This window comes from Cryptomeria japonica, unplaced genomic scaffold (genome assembly GCF_030272615.1).
Source record: "Cryptomeria japonica unplaced genomic scaffold, Sugi_1.0 HiC_scaffold_64, whole genome shotgun sequence".
Lineage (NCBI taxonomy): Eukaryota > Viridiplantae > Streptophyta > Pinopsida > Cupressales > Cupressaceae > Cryptomeria > Cryptomeria japonica.
The window spans coordinates 143,030-155,799 of record NW_026728886.1 but is presented as its reverse complement, the minus strand read 5'-3'; the positions used below and the strand labels follow the sequence as shown (position 1 = coordinate 155,799).

The 12,770-nt window shown below is 63.8% G+C and overlaps 2 non-coding genes across 2 annotated transcripts; both read left to right on the top strand.

Moving 5' to 3' along the window:
• The first annotated feature begins 4,994 nt into the window (after positions 1 to 4,994).
• Positions 4,995 to 5,113, top strand: LOC131863490 (5S ribosomal RNA). Its single transcript, XR_009362391.1, has one exon. It is a non-coding gene; the product is annotated as a 5S ribosomal RNA (ribosomal RNA).
• A 5,921-nt stretch (positions 5,114 to 11,034) lies between these two features.
• LOC131863489 (5S ribosomal RNA) lies at positions 11,035 to 11,153 on the top strand. Its single transcript, XR_009362390.1, has one exon. It is a non-coding gene; the product is annotated as a 5S ribosomal RNA (ribosomal RNA).
• Positions 11,154 to 12,770: the final 1,617 nt, after the last annotated feature.

Sequence of the window (12,770 nt, the reverse complement as noted above, 5' to 3'; positions counted from 1 at the left end):
CGGGGCAAACCGAGCTCCGACTTCGTGCGCACCTTGGAGCGCACAAAGGGTGCGCAACCCAGCCAAGGTGTGCGCACCCCGGGCAAACCGAGCTCCGAATCGTGCGCACCTTGGAGCACACTTCGGAGCCCTCCTTGGTGCGCACCGATGTTGCGCACCTCGGAGCGCACCCGGGGAAAACAATGCAATTAACCCGACTTTCGACTTCGTGGGCACCTCGGAGCGCTCTCGGGTTCGCACCTCGGAGCACACCGAGGTGCGCACCTTTGATGCGCTGCCTTCACCAATTTCCAGAAAAGGCAAGAAAACATTGAGAAGGTGTGCGCACCGAGGTGCCCACCCTGGCGAAGGTGCACGCGAGGTGCGCACCCGGGGCAAACCGGGCTCCGACTTCGTGCACGCCATGCTGCGCACCTTGGAGGGCCATGGTGCGCACCTTGGAGCACACTTCGGAGCGCTCAATGGTGCCCAACCCAGCCAAGGTGCCCACCGCGGCGAAGGTGCACGCGAGGTGCGCACCCGGGGCAAACCGGGCTCCGACTTCGTGCACGCCGCACCTTGGAGCACACTTCGGAGCGCTCCTTGGTGCGCACCAGGGCGCGCAACCCAGCCGAGGTGCCCACCCCGGCGAAGGTGCACGCGGGGTGCGCACCCGGGGCAAACCGGGCTCCGACTTCGTGCACGCCATGGTGCCCACCGCGGCGAAGGTGCACGCGAGGTGCGCACCCGGGGCAAACCGGGCTCCGACTTCGTGCACGCCGCACCTTGGAGCACACTTCGGAGCGCTCCTTGGTGCGCACCAGGGCGCGCAACCCAGCCGAGGTGCCCACCCCGGCGAAGGTGCACGCGAGGTGCGCACCCGGGGCAAACCGGGCTCCGACTTCGTGCACGCCATGGTGCCCACCGCGGCGAAGGTGCACGCGAGGTGCGCACCCGGGGCAAACCGGGCTCCGACTTCGTGCACGCCGCACCTTGGAGCACACTTCGGAGCGCTCCTTGGTGCGCACCATGGTGCCCACCAGGGCGCGCAACCCCGCCGAAGGTGCACGCGAGGTGCGCACCCGGGGCAAACCGGGCTCCGACTTCGTGCACGCCGCACCTTGGAGCACACTTCGGAGCGCTCCTTGGTGCGCACCAGGGCGCGCAACCCCGCCGAAGGTGCACGCGAGGTGCGCACCCGGGGCAAACCGGGCTCCGACTTCGTGCACGCCATGGTGCGCACCAGGGTGCCCACCGCGGCGAAGGTGCGCACCCGGGGCAAACCGGGCTCCGACTTCGTGCACGCCGCACCTTGGAGCACACTTCGGAGCGCTCCTTGGTGCGCACCAGGGCGCGCAACCCAGCCGAGGTGCCCACCCCGGCGAAGGTGCACGCGAGGTGCGCACCCGGGGCAAACCGGGCTCCGACTTCGTGCACGCCATGGTGCCCACCGCGGCGAAGGTGCGCACCCGGGGCAAACCGGGCTAGGACTTCGTGCACGCCGCACCTTGGAGCACACTTCGGAGCGCTCCTTGGTGCGCACCATGGTGCCCACCAGGCCGCGCAACCCAGCCAAGGTGTGCGCACCAAGGTGCACGCGAGGTGCGCACCCGGGGCAAACCGGGGTCCGGCTTCGTGCACGCCGCACCTTGGAGCACACATCGGGGCGCTCCCGGGTTCGCACCGGCGTTGCGCACCGTGGTGGGCACCTCGGAGCGCACCGTGGTGGGCACCTCGGAGCACACCAAGGTGGGCAGCGAGGTGCGCACCTTTGATGCGATGCCTTCACTAATTTCCATAAAAGGCAAAACAAAACGAGATTTTAAAATTTCCGTTTTGAAAGATAGTGAGAAAAAGGGAATGCTGGTGCCATCTTGAGCCCGCCCTGGTGCGCAGCCCAGCCAAGGTGTGCGCACCAAGGTGCCCACCCTGGCGAAGGTGCGCGCCCGGGCAATTAACCCAACTTCCAACTTCGCGCGCGCCAGGGTGGGAGCGCACCCAACAACCGGGCCTGGGAAGAGCCAATGCGAGAAACCCCACCAAACGCTCTGACAAAAAAAGAGGGGGCGCTCCAGTAACCCCGCTTCGGAGCGCACCCTGGGCAAACCCAGCCAGGGTGCCCACCCCGGCCAAGGTGCAGGCGAGGTGCGCACCCGGGGCAAACCGGGCTCCGACAACGTGCACGCCGCACCTTGGAGCACACTTCGTAGCGCTCCCGGGTGCGCACCTCAGAGCACACCAAGGTGGGCAGCGAGGTGCGCACCTTTGATGCGCTGCCTTCACTAATTTCCAGAAAAGGCAAAAAAAAGAGGAGATTTTAAAATTTCCGTTTTGAAAGATAGTGAAAAAAACGGAACGCGGGTGCCATCTTGAGCCCGCCCTGGTGCACAGCCCAGGTAAGGTGCCCACCCTGGCAAAGGTGCGCACCCGGGCAATTAACCCTACTTCCGACTTCGTGCGCGCCAGGGTGGCAACCGGGCCTGGGAAGAGCCAATGCGAGAAACCCCACCAAACGCTCCGACAAAAAAAGAGGCGGCGCTCCAATAACCCCGCTTCGGAGCGCAGCCGGGGCAAACCCAGCCAAGGTGCCCACCCCGACGAAGGTGCACGCGAGGTGCGCACCCGGGGCAAACCGGGCTCCGACAACGTGCACGCAGCACCTTGGAGCACACTTCGAAGCACTCCCGGGTGCCCACCGGCGTTGCGCACCGTGGTGGGCAGCGAGGTGCGCACCTTTGATGCGCTGCCTTCACTAATTTCCAGAAAAGGCAAAAAAAAATGAGATTTTAAAATTTCCGTTTTGAAAGATAGTGAAAAAAACGGAACGCGGGTGCCATCTTGAGCCCGCCCTGGTGCGCAGCCCAGGCAAGGCATGCGCACCAAGGTGCCCACCCGCGGTGCACGCCCGGGGCAAACCGGGCTCCGACTTCGTGCAGGCCGCACCTTGGAGCACACTTCGGAGCGCTCCTTGGTGCGCACCATGGTGCCCACCAGGGCGCACCCGGGGCAAACCGGGCTCCGACTTCGTGCACGCCGCACCTTGGAGCACACATCGGAGCGCTCCCAGGTTCGCACCAGCGTTGCGCACCTTTGATGCGCTGCCTTCACTAATTTCCAGAAAAGGCAAAAAAAAACGATATTTTAAAATTTCCGTTCTGAAAGATAGTGAAAAAAACGGAACGCGGGTGCCATCTTGAGCCCTTCCTGGTGCGCAGCCCAGGCAAGTTGTGCGCACCAAGGTGCCCACCCTGGCGGAGGTGCGCGCCCGGGGCAAACCGGGCTCCGACTTCGTGCACTGCATGGTGCCCACCAAGGCGCGCAACCCAGCCAAGGTGCCCACCGCAGCGAAGGTGCACGCGAGGTGCGCACCCGAGGTGCACACCCGGGGCAAACCGAGCTCCGACTTCGTGCACGCCGCACCTTGGAGCACACTTCAGAGCGCTCCTTGGTGCGCACCAGGGCGCGCAACCCAGCCAAGGTGCTCACCCCGGCGAAGGTGCACGCGAGGTGCGCACCCGGGGCAAGCCGGGCTCGGACTTCGTGCACGCCGCACCTTGGAGCACACATCGGAGCGCTCCCGGGTTCGCACCAGCATTGCGCACCTTTGATGCGCTGCCTTCACTAATTTCCAGAAAAGGCAAAAAAAAAAAAAAAACGAGATTTTAAAATTTCCGTTTTGAAAGATAGTGAAAAAAACGGAACGCGGGTGCCATCTTGAGCCCGCCCTGGTGTGCAGCCCAGGCAAGTTGTGCGCACCAAGGCACCCACCCTGGCCAAGGTGGGTCACGGGGTGGGTCCTAGGGTGGGTAACGGGGTGGGTACTAAGGTGCGTGCCAAGGTGGGTCATGGGGTGGGTGCCAAGGTGGGCACCAGGGTGGGTGTGCACCAACCCTAGCCAGGGTAGGTCACGGGGTGGTTGTCGGGGTGGGCGTCAAGGAGCCAAGGTGGGTGGCAAGTAGCCAAGTTGCGTGCCAAGGTGGGTGTCGGGGTGGGTGCCAAGGATCCAAGGTGGGTGCCAAGGAACCAAGGTGGGTGTCTGGGTGGGTGCCGAGGTGGGAGCCAGGGTGGGTCCCAAGGTGAGTGCAAAGGTGGGTGCCAGGGTCAAGGTGAGTGCCAATGTGGGTTCCAAGGTGCCAGGGTCAGGGTGAGTGCCAATGTGGGTTCAAAGGTGCTAAGTTGGGTGCGAGGTTGGGTGCGAGGGTGGGTGGGTGCCAAGGTGTGCTAGGTGGAAGCCCGGGTGGGTCGGCATCCCATGGGTGTCGAGTTGGGTGCCTGATGGGTGCTTCTTGTCAAGTTTTAGTCGTCGGGACTCATTTCGAGCCTTAGAGGTCGTTTCTTGTCCGGTTGCCCTGTCTTCGACCTGGGAACCCAATTTTGGTCCTCGGGTCCCATTTTTTTTTGTCTCGCATCCCACTTTTGGCCTGTGGCCTTTTCGGGGTCGATTCTCGTTTTGGGCATCAGAGCATGTTTCTTCTCCTAAAACCCAATATTTGTTTATTAAGTCTCGGAACACATTTTTGTTCTCGTGGACCCATCATGGGTCTTGGAACGCATTTGTGGTCCTTGGGTCCCATTTTGCATCCCGAAACTTGTGTTTTGGTGCTTGATCCCTATTTTGGGTGCCCACCTTGCACCAAGTGCGCACCCGGGGCAAACCGAGCGCCTTGGTGCACCGGGGCAAGATCGAGCGTGCACCCGAGGCGCCCCGAACATGCACCAAGGTGCACTCGGCCCACATGTGAGCGCAGGTCGTTGCGCCCGAGGTGGTGTGTGGGCACCGCGTTGCAGACGGGACACTGCACGCACACGACGCCCCGTCCAGGTGCACGCACGTAGGCCGGGCCGGGTGCACACCCGACGCCCTAGCAAGGTGCGCGCACCCGGGCAGGGCTCACACTTGGCGAACGGGGCGCACTTCGCGAGGGAGGGTGTGCACCTCGACGGGGGTGGGTGGCCGGGGTGGATTCGCACGTGGGTCGCGGTTTGCTAAGTACACACTGCGACAAGCTCATAACGGGTGCGATCATACCAGCGTTAGTGCACCGGATCCCATCAGAACTCCGCAGTTAAGCGCGCTTGGGCCGGAGTAGTACTGGGATGGGTGACCTCCCGGGAAGTCCCGGTGTTGCACCCTTTTTTAGTTTTTCGCCGGGCGTCGCAATGCTATTTGAATAAACCTTTTGCCCGTTTGCGTTCTCGTCGGGGCCGGGCCGGGCCGGGGTGCGCTGCCCGCACTACCGCGCGCGCGGGGGCGACACCGAGCGCGCACCCGAGGCGCCCCGAGCACACAGGCCACGGTGCAACCCGGGCGTTGTGCGCGCACCCCGGTGCGCCCGAGGTGCTGCGCGCGCACCCAGGTGAAATCGGTGTGCACCTCGGCCAGTGCGCGCTCGGTCGAGTCGCGCACGTTGGCCAAGGTGCACGGTGATGTTTCTTACTCTAAGGTTCCGCACCAGACGCCCGGGACAGGTGAGCGAAGCTGGGCGGGGCCGGGTGCGCGGCCGGGGCAGGTGCACGCAGCTGGAGAGAGCTTTGGAGCACACCAGAGGTGCGCACCTTGGAGCACACTTCGGAGCGCACCAATGATGCGCTCCATTCAAAAGTTTCCTGAAAAGGCAAAAAAAGTTGAGATTATAGAATTTCCCACTTGAGAGATTGTAAAAAAAAAAAATTTAAAATGAAGGAAACGCGGGTGCCAAGGTGTGCGCGCCCGGGTGCGCAGCCCAGCCAAGGTGTGCGCACCAAGGCGCCCACCCTGGCGAAGGTGCACGCAAGGTGCGCACCCGAGGCAAACCGGACAATTAACCCAACTTTCGACTTCGCGCGCACCTGCGCACCTTGGAGCGCACTTCGGAGCGCTCCTTGGTGCGCACCAATCTTGGGCACCTCGGAGTGCACCATGGCGCCCACCAAGGTGCGCACCCGGGGCAAACCGAGCTCCGACTTCGTGCGCACCTTGGAGCGCACGAAAGGTGCGCACCATGGCGCCCACCAAGGTGCGCAGCCCAGCCAAGGCGTGCGCATCAAGGTGCGCACCCTGGCGAAGGTGCGCACCCGGGGCAAACCGAGCTCCGACTTCGTGCGCACCTTGGAGCGCACAAAGGGTGCCGCAACCCAGCCAAGGTGTGCGCACCCCGGGCAAACCGAGCTCCGAATCGTGCGCACCTTGGAGCACACTTCGGAGCCCTCCTTGGTGCGCACCGATGTTGCGCACCTCGGAGCGCACCCGGGGAAAACAATGCAATTAACCCGACTTTCGACTTCGTGGGCACCTCGGAGCGCTCTCGGGTTCGCACCTCGGAGCACACCGAGGTGCGCACCTTTGATGCGCTGCCTTCACCAATTTCCAGAAAAGGCAAGAAAACATTGAGAAGGTGTGCGCACCGAGGTGCCCACCCTGGCGAAGGTGCACGCGAGGTGCGCACCCGGGGCAAACCGGGCTCCGACTTCGTGCACGCCATGCTGCGCACCTTGGAGGGCCATGGTGCGCACCTTGGAGCACACTTCGGAGCGCTCATGGTGCCCAACCCAGCCAAGGTGCCCACCGCGGCGAAGGTGCACGCGAGGTGCGCACCCGGGGCAAACCGGGCTCCGACTTCGTGCACGCCGCACCTTGGAGCACACTTCGGAGCGCTCCTTGGTGCGCACCAGGGCGCGCAACCCAGCCGAGGTGCCCACCCCGGCGAAGGTGCACGCGGGGTGCGCACCCGGGGCAAACCGGGCTCCGACTTCGTGCACGCCATGGTGCCCACCGCGGCGAAGGTGCACGCGAGGTGCGCACCCGGGGCAAACCGGGCTCCGACTTCGTGCACGCCGCACCTTGGAGCACACTTCGGAGCGCTCCTTGGTGCGCACCAGGGCGCGCAACCCAGCCGAGGTGCCCACCCCGGCGAAGGTGCACGCGAGGTGCGCACCCGGGGCAAAACCGGGCTCCGACTTCGTGCACGCCATGGTGCCCACCGCGGCGAAGGTGCACGCGAGGTGCGCACCCGGGGCAAACCGGGCTCCGACTTCGTGCACGCCGCACCTTGGAGCACACTTCGGAGCGCTCCTTGGTGCGCACCATGGTGCCCACCAGGGCGCGCAACCCCGCCGAAGGTGCACGCGAGGTGCGCACCCGGGGCAAACCGGGCTCCGACTTCGTGCACGCCGCACCTTGGAGCACACTTCGGAGCGCTCCTTGGTGCGCACCAGGGCGCGCAACCCCGCCGAAGGTGCAACCGCGAGGTGCGCACCCGGGGCAAACCGGGCTCCGACTTCGTGCACGCCATGGTGCGCACCAGGGTGCCCACCGCGGCGAAGGTGCGCACCCGGGGCAAACCGGGCTCCGACTTCGTGCACGCCGCACCTTGGAGCACACTTCGGAGCGCTCCTTGGTGCGCACCAGGGCGCGCAACCCAGCCGAGGTGCCCCACCCCGGCGAAGGTGCACGCGAGGTGCGCACCCGGGGCAAACCGGGCTCCGACTTCGTGCACGCCATGGTGCCCACCGCGGCGAAGGTGCGCACCCGGGGCAAACCGGGCTAGGACTTCGTGCACGCCGCACCTTGGAGCACACTTCGGAGCGCTCCTTGGTGCGCACCATGGTGCCCACCAGGCCGCGCAACCCAGCCAAGGTGTGCGCACCAAGGTGCACGCGAGGTGCGCACCCGGGGCAAACCGGGGTCCGGCTTCGTGCACGCCGCACCTTGGAGCACACATCGGGGCGCTCCCGGGTTCGCACCGGCGTTGCGCACCGTGGTGGGCACCTCGGAGCGCACCGTGGTGGGCACCTCGGAGCACACCAAGGTGGGCAGCGAGGTGCGCACCTTTGATGCGATGCCTTCACTAATTTCCATAAAAGGCAAAAGAAAACGAGATTTTAAAATTTCCGTTTTGAAAGATAGTGAGAAAAAGGGAATGCTGGTGCCATCTTGAGCCCGCCCTGGTGCGCAGCCCAGCCAAGGTGTGCGCACCAAGGTGCCCACCCTGGCGAAGGTGCGCGCCCGGGCAATTAACCCAACTTCCAACTTCGCGCGCGCCCAGGGTGGGAGCGCACCCAACAACCGGGCCTGGGAAGAGCCAATGTGAGAAACCCCACCAAACGCTCTGACAAAAAAAGAGGGGGCGCTCCAGTAACCCCGCTTCGGAGCGCACCCTGGGCAAACCCAGCCAGGGTGCCCACCCCGGCCAAGGTGCAGGCGAGGTGCGCACCCGGGGCAAACCGGGCTCCGACAACGTGCACGCCGCACCTTGGAGCACACTTCGTAGCGCTCCCGGGTGCGCACCTCAGAGCACACCAAGGTGGGCAGCGAGGTGCGCACCTTTGATGCGCTGCCTTCACTAATTTCCAGAAAAGGCAAAAAAAAGAGGAGATTTTAAAATTTCCGTTTTGAAAGATAGTGAAAAAAACGGAACGCGGGTGCCATCTTGAGCCCGCCCTGGTGCACAGCCCAGGTAAGGTGCCCACCCTGGCAAAGGTGCGCACCCGGGCAATTAACCCTACTTCCGACTTCGTGCGCGCCAGGGTGGCAACCGGGCCTGGGAAGAGCCAATGCGAGAAACCCCACCAAACGCTCCGACAAAAAAAGAGGCGGCGCTCCAATAACCCCGGCTTCGGAGCGCAGCCGGGGCAAACCCAGCCAAGGTGCCCACCCCGACGAAGGTGCACGCGAGGTGCGCACCCGGGGCAAACCGGGCTCCGACAACGTGCACGCAGCACCTTGGAGCACACTTCGAAGCACTCCCGGGTGCCCACCGGCGTTGCGCACCGTGGTGGGCAGCGAGGTGCGCACCTTTGATGCGCTGCCTTCACTAATTTCCAGAAAAGGCAAAAAAAAATGAGATTTTAAAATTTCCGTTTTGAAAGATAGTGAAAAAAACGGAACGCGGGTGCCATCTTGAGCCCGCCCTGGTGCGCAGCCCAGGCAAGGCATGCGCACCAAGGTGCCCACCCGCGGTGCACGCCCGGGGCAAACCGGGCTCCGACTTCGTGCAGGCCGCACCTTGGAGCACACTTCGGAGCGCTCCTTGGTGCGCACCATGGTGCCCACCAGGGCGCACCCGGGGCAAACCGGGCTCCGACTTCGTGCACGCCGCACCTTGGAGCACACATCGGAGCGCTCCCAGGTTCGCACCAGCGTTGCGCACCTTTGATGCGCTGCCTTCACTAATTTCCAGAAAAGGCAAAAAAAAACGATATTTTAAAATTTCCGTTCTGAAAGATAGTGAAAAAAACGGAACGCGGGTGCCATCTTGAGCCCTTCCTGGTGCGCAGCCCAGGCAAGTTGTGCGCACCAAGGTGCCCACCCTGGCGGAGGTGCGCGCCCGGGGCAAACCGGGCTCCGACTTCGTGCACTGCATGGTGCCCACCAAGGCGCGCAACCCAGCCAAGGTGCCCACCGCAGCGAAGGTGCACGCGAGGTGCGCACCCGAGGTGCACACCCGGGGCAAACCGAGCTCCGACTTCGTGCACGCCGCACCTTGGAGCACACTTCAGAGCGCTCCTTGGTGCGCACCAGGGCGCGCAACCCAGCCAAGGTGCTCACCCCGGCGAAGGTGCACGCGAGGTGCGCACCCGGGGCAAGCCGGGCTCGGACTTCGTGCACGCCGCACCTTGGAGCACACATCGGAGCGCTCCCGGGTTCGCACCAGCATTGCGCACCTTTGATGCGCTGCCTTCACTAATTTCCAGAAAAGGCAAAAAAAAAAAAAAAACGAGATTTTAAAATTTCCGTTTTGAAAGATAGTGAAAAAAACGGAACGCGGGTGCCATCTTGAGCCCGCCCTGGTGTGCAGCCCAGGCAAGTTGTGCGCACCAAGGCACCCACCCTGGCCAAGGTGGGTCACGGGGTGGGTCCTAGGGTGGGTAACGGGGTGGGTACTAAGGTGCGTGCCAAGGTGGGTCATGGGGTGGGTGCCAAGGTGGGCACCAGGGTGGGTGTGCACCAACCCTAGCCAGGGTAGGTCACGGGGTGGTTGTCGGGGTGGGCGTCAAGGAGCCAAGGTGGGTGGCAAGTAGCCAAGTTGCGTGCCAAGGTGGGTGTCGGGGTGGGTGCCAAGGATCCAAGGTGGGTGCCAAGGAACCAAGGTGGGTGTCTGGGTGGGTGCCGAGGTGGGAGCCAGGGTGGGTCCCAAGGTGAGTGCAAAGGTGGGTGCCAGGGTCAAGGTGAGTGCCAATGTGGGTTCCAAGGTGCCAGGGTCAGGGTGAGTGCCAATGTGGGTTCAAAGGTGCTAAGTTGGGTGCGAGGTTGGGTGCGAGGGTGGGTGGGTGCCAAGGTGTGCTAGGTGGAAGCCCGGGTGGGTCGGCATCCCATGGGTGTCGAGTTGGGTGCCTGATGGGTGCTTCTTGTCAAGTTTTAGTCGTCGGGACTCATTTCGAGCCTTAGAGGTCGTTTCTTGTCCGGTTGCCCTGTCTTCGACCTGGGAACCCAATTTTGGTCCTCGGGTCCCATTTTTTTTTGTCTCGCATCCCACTTTTGGCCTGTGGCCTTTTCGGGGTCGATTCTCGTTTTGGGCATCAGAGCATGTTTCTTCTCCTAAAACCCAATATTTGTTTATTAAGTCTCGGAACACATTTTTGTTCTCGTGGACCCATCATGGGTCTTGGAACGCATTTGTGGTCCTTGGGTCCCATTTTGCATCCCGAAACTTGTGTTTTGGTGCTTGATCCCTATTTTGGGTGCCCACCTTGCACCAAGTGCGCACCCGGGGCAAACCGAGCGCCTTGGTGCACCGGGGCAAGATCGAGCGTGCACCCGAGGCGCCCCGAACATGCACCAAGGTGCACTCGGCCCACATGTGAGCGCAGGTCGTTGCGCCCGAGGTGGTGTGTGGGCACCGCGTTGCAGACGGGACACTGCACGCACACGACGCCCCGTCCAGGTGCACGCACGTAGGCCGGGCCGGGTGCACACCCGACGCCCTAGCAAGGTGCGCGCACCCGGGCAGGGCTCACACTTGGCGAACGGGGCGCACTTCGCGAGGGAGGGTGTGCACCTCGACGGGGGTGGGTGGCCGGGGTGGATTCGCACGTGGGTCGCGGTTTGCTAAGTACACACTGCGACAAGCTCATAACGGGTGCGATCATACCAGCGTTAGTGCACCGGATCCCATCAGAACTCCGCAGTTAAGCGCGCTTGGGCCGGAGTAGTACTGGGATGGGTGACCTCCCGGGAAGTCCCGGTGTTGCACCCTTTTTTAGTTTTTCGCCGGGCGTCGCAATGCTATTTGAATAAACCTTTTGCCCGTTTGCGTTCTCGTCGGGGCCGGGCCGGGCCGGGGTGCGCTGCCCGCACTACCGCGCGCGCGGGGGCGACACCGAGCGCGCACCCGAGGCGCCCCGAGCACACAGGCCACGGTGCAACCCGGGCGTTGTGCGCGCACCCCGGTGCGCCCGAGGTGCTGCGCGCGCACCCAGGTGAAATCGGTGTGCACCTCGGCCAGTGCGCGCTCGGTCGAGTCGCGCACGTTGGCCAAGGTGCACGGTGATGTTTCTTACTCTAAGGTTCCGCACCAGACGCCCGGGACAGGTGAGCGAAGCTGGGCGGGGCCGGGTGCGCGGCCGGGGCAGGTGCACGCAGCTGGAGAGAGCTTTGGAGCACACCAGAGGTGCGCACCTTGGAGCACACTTCGGAGCGCACCAATGATGCGCTCCATTCAAAAGTTTCCTGAAAAGGCAAAAAAAGTTGAGATTATAGAATTTCCCACTTGAGAGATTGTAAAAAAAAAAAATTTAAAATGAAGGAAACGCGGGTGCCAAGGTGTGCGCGCCCGGGTGCGCAGCCCAGCCAAGGTGTGCGCACCAAGGCGCCCACCCTGGCGAAGGTGCACGCAAGGTGCGCACCCGAGGCAAACCGGACAATTAACCCAACTTTCGACTTCGCGCGCACCTGCGCACCTTGGAGCGCACTTCGGAGCGCTCCTTGGTGCGCACCAATCTTGGGCACCTCGGAGTGCACCATGGCGCCCACCAAGGTGCGCACCCGGGGCAAACCGAGCTCCGACTTCGTGCGCACCTTGGAGCGCACGAAAGGTGCGCACCATGGCGCCCACCAAGGTGCGCAGCCCAGCCAAGGCGTGCGCATCAAGGTGCGCACCCTGGCGAAGGTGCGCACCCGGGGCAAACCGAGCTCCGACTTCGTGCGCACCTTGGAGCGCACAAAGGGTGCGCAACCCAGCCAAGGTGTGCGCACCCCGGGCAAACCGAGCTCCGAATCGTGCGCACCTTGGAGCACACTTCGGAGCCCTCCTTGGTGCGCACCGATGTTGCGCACCTCGGAGCGCACCCGGGGAAAACAATGCAATTAACCCGACTTTCGACTTCGTGGGCACCTCGGAGCGCTCTCGGGTTCGCACCTCGGAGCACACCGAGGTGCGCACCTTTGATGCGCTGCCTTCACCAATTTCCAGAAAAGGCAAGAAAACATTGAGAAGGTGTGCGCACCGAGGTGCCCACCCTGGCGAAGGTGCACGCGAGGTGCGCACCCGGGGCAAACCGGGCTCCGACTTCGTGCACGCCATGCTGCGCACCTTGGAGGGCCATGGTGCGCACCTTGGAGCACACTTCGGAGCGCTCAATGGTGCCCAACCCAGCCAAGGTGCCCACCGCGGCGAAGGTGCACGCGAGGTGCGCACCCGGGGCAAACCGGGCTCCGACTTCGTGCACGCCGCACCTTGGAGCACACTTCGGAGCGCTCCTTGGTGCGCACCAGGGCGCGCAACCCAGCCGAGGTGCCCACCCCGGCGAAGGTGCACGCGGGGTGCGCACCCGGGGCAAACCGGGCTCCGACTTCGTGCACGCCATGGTGCCCA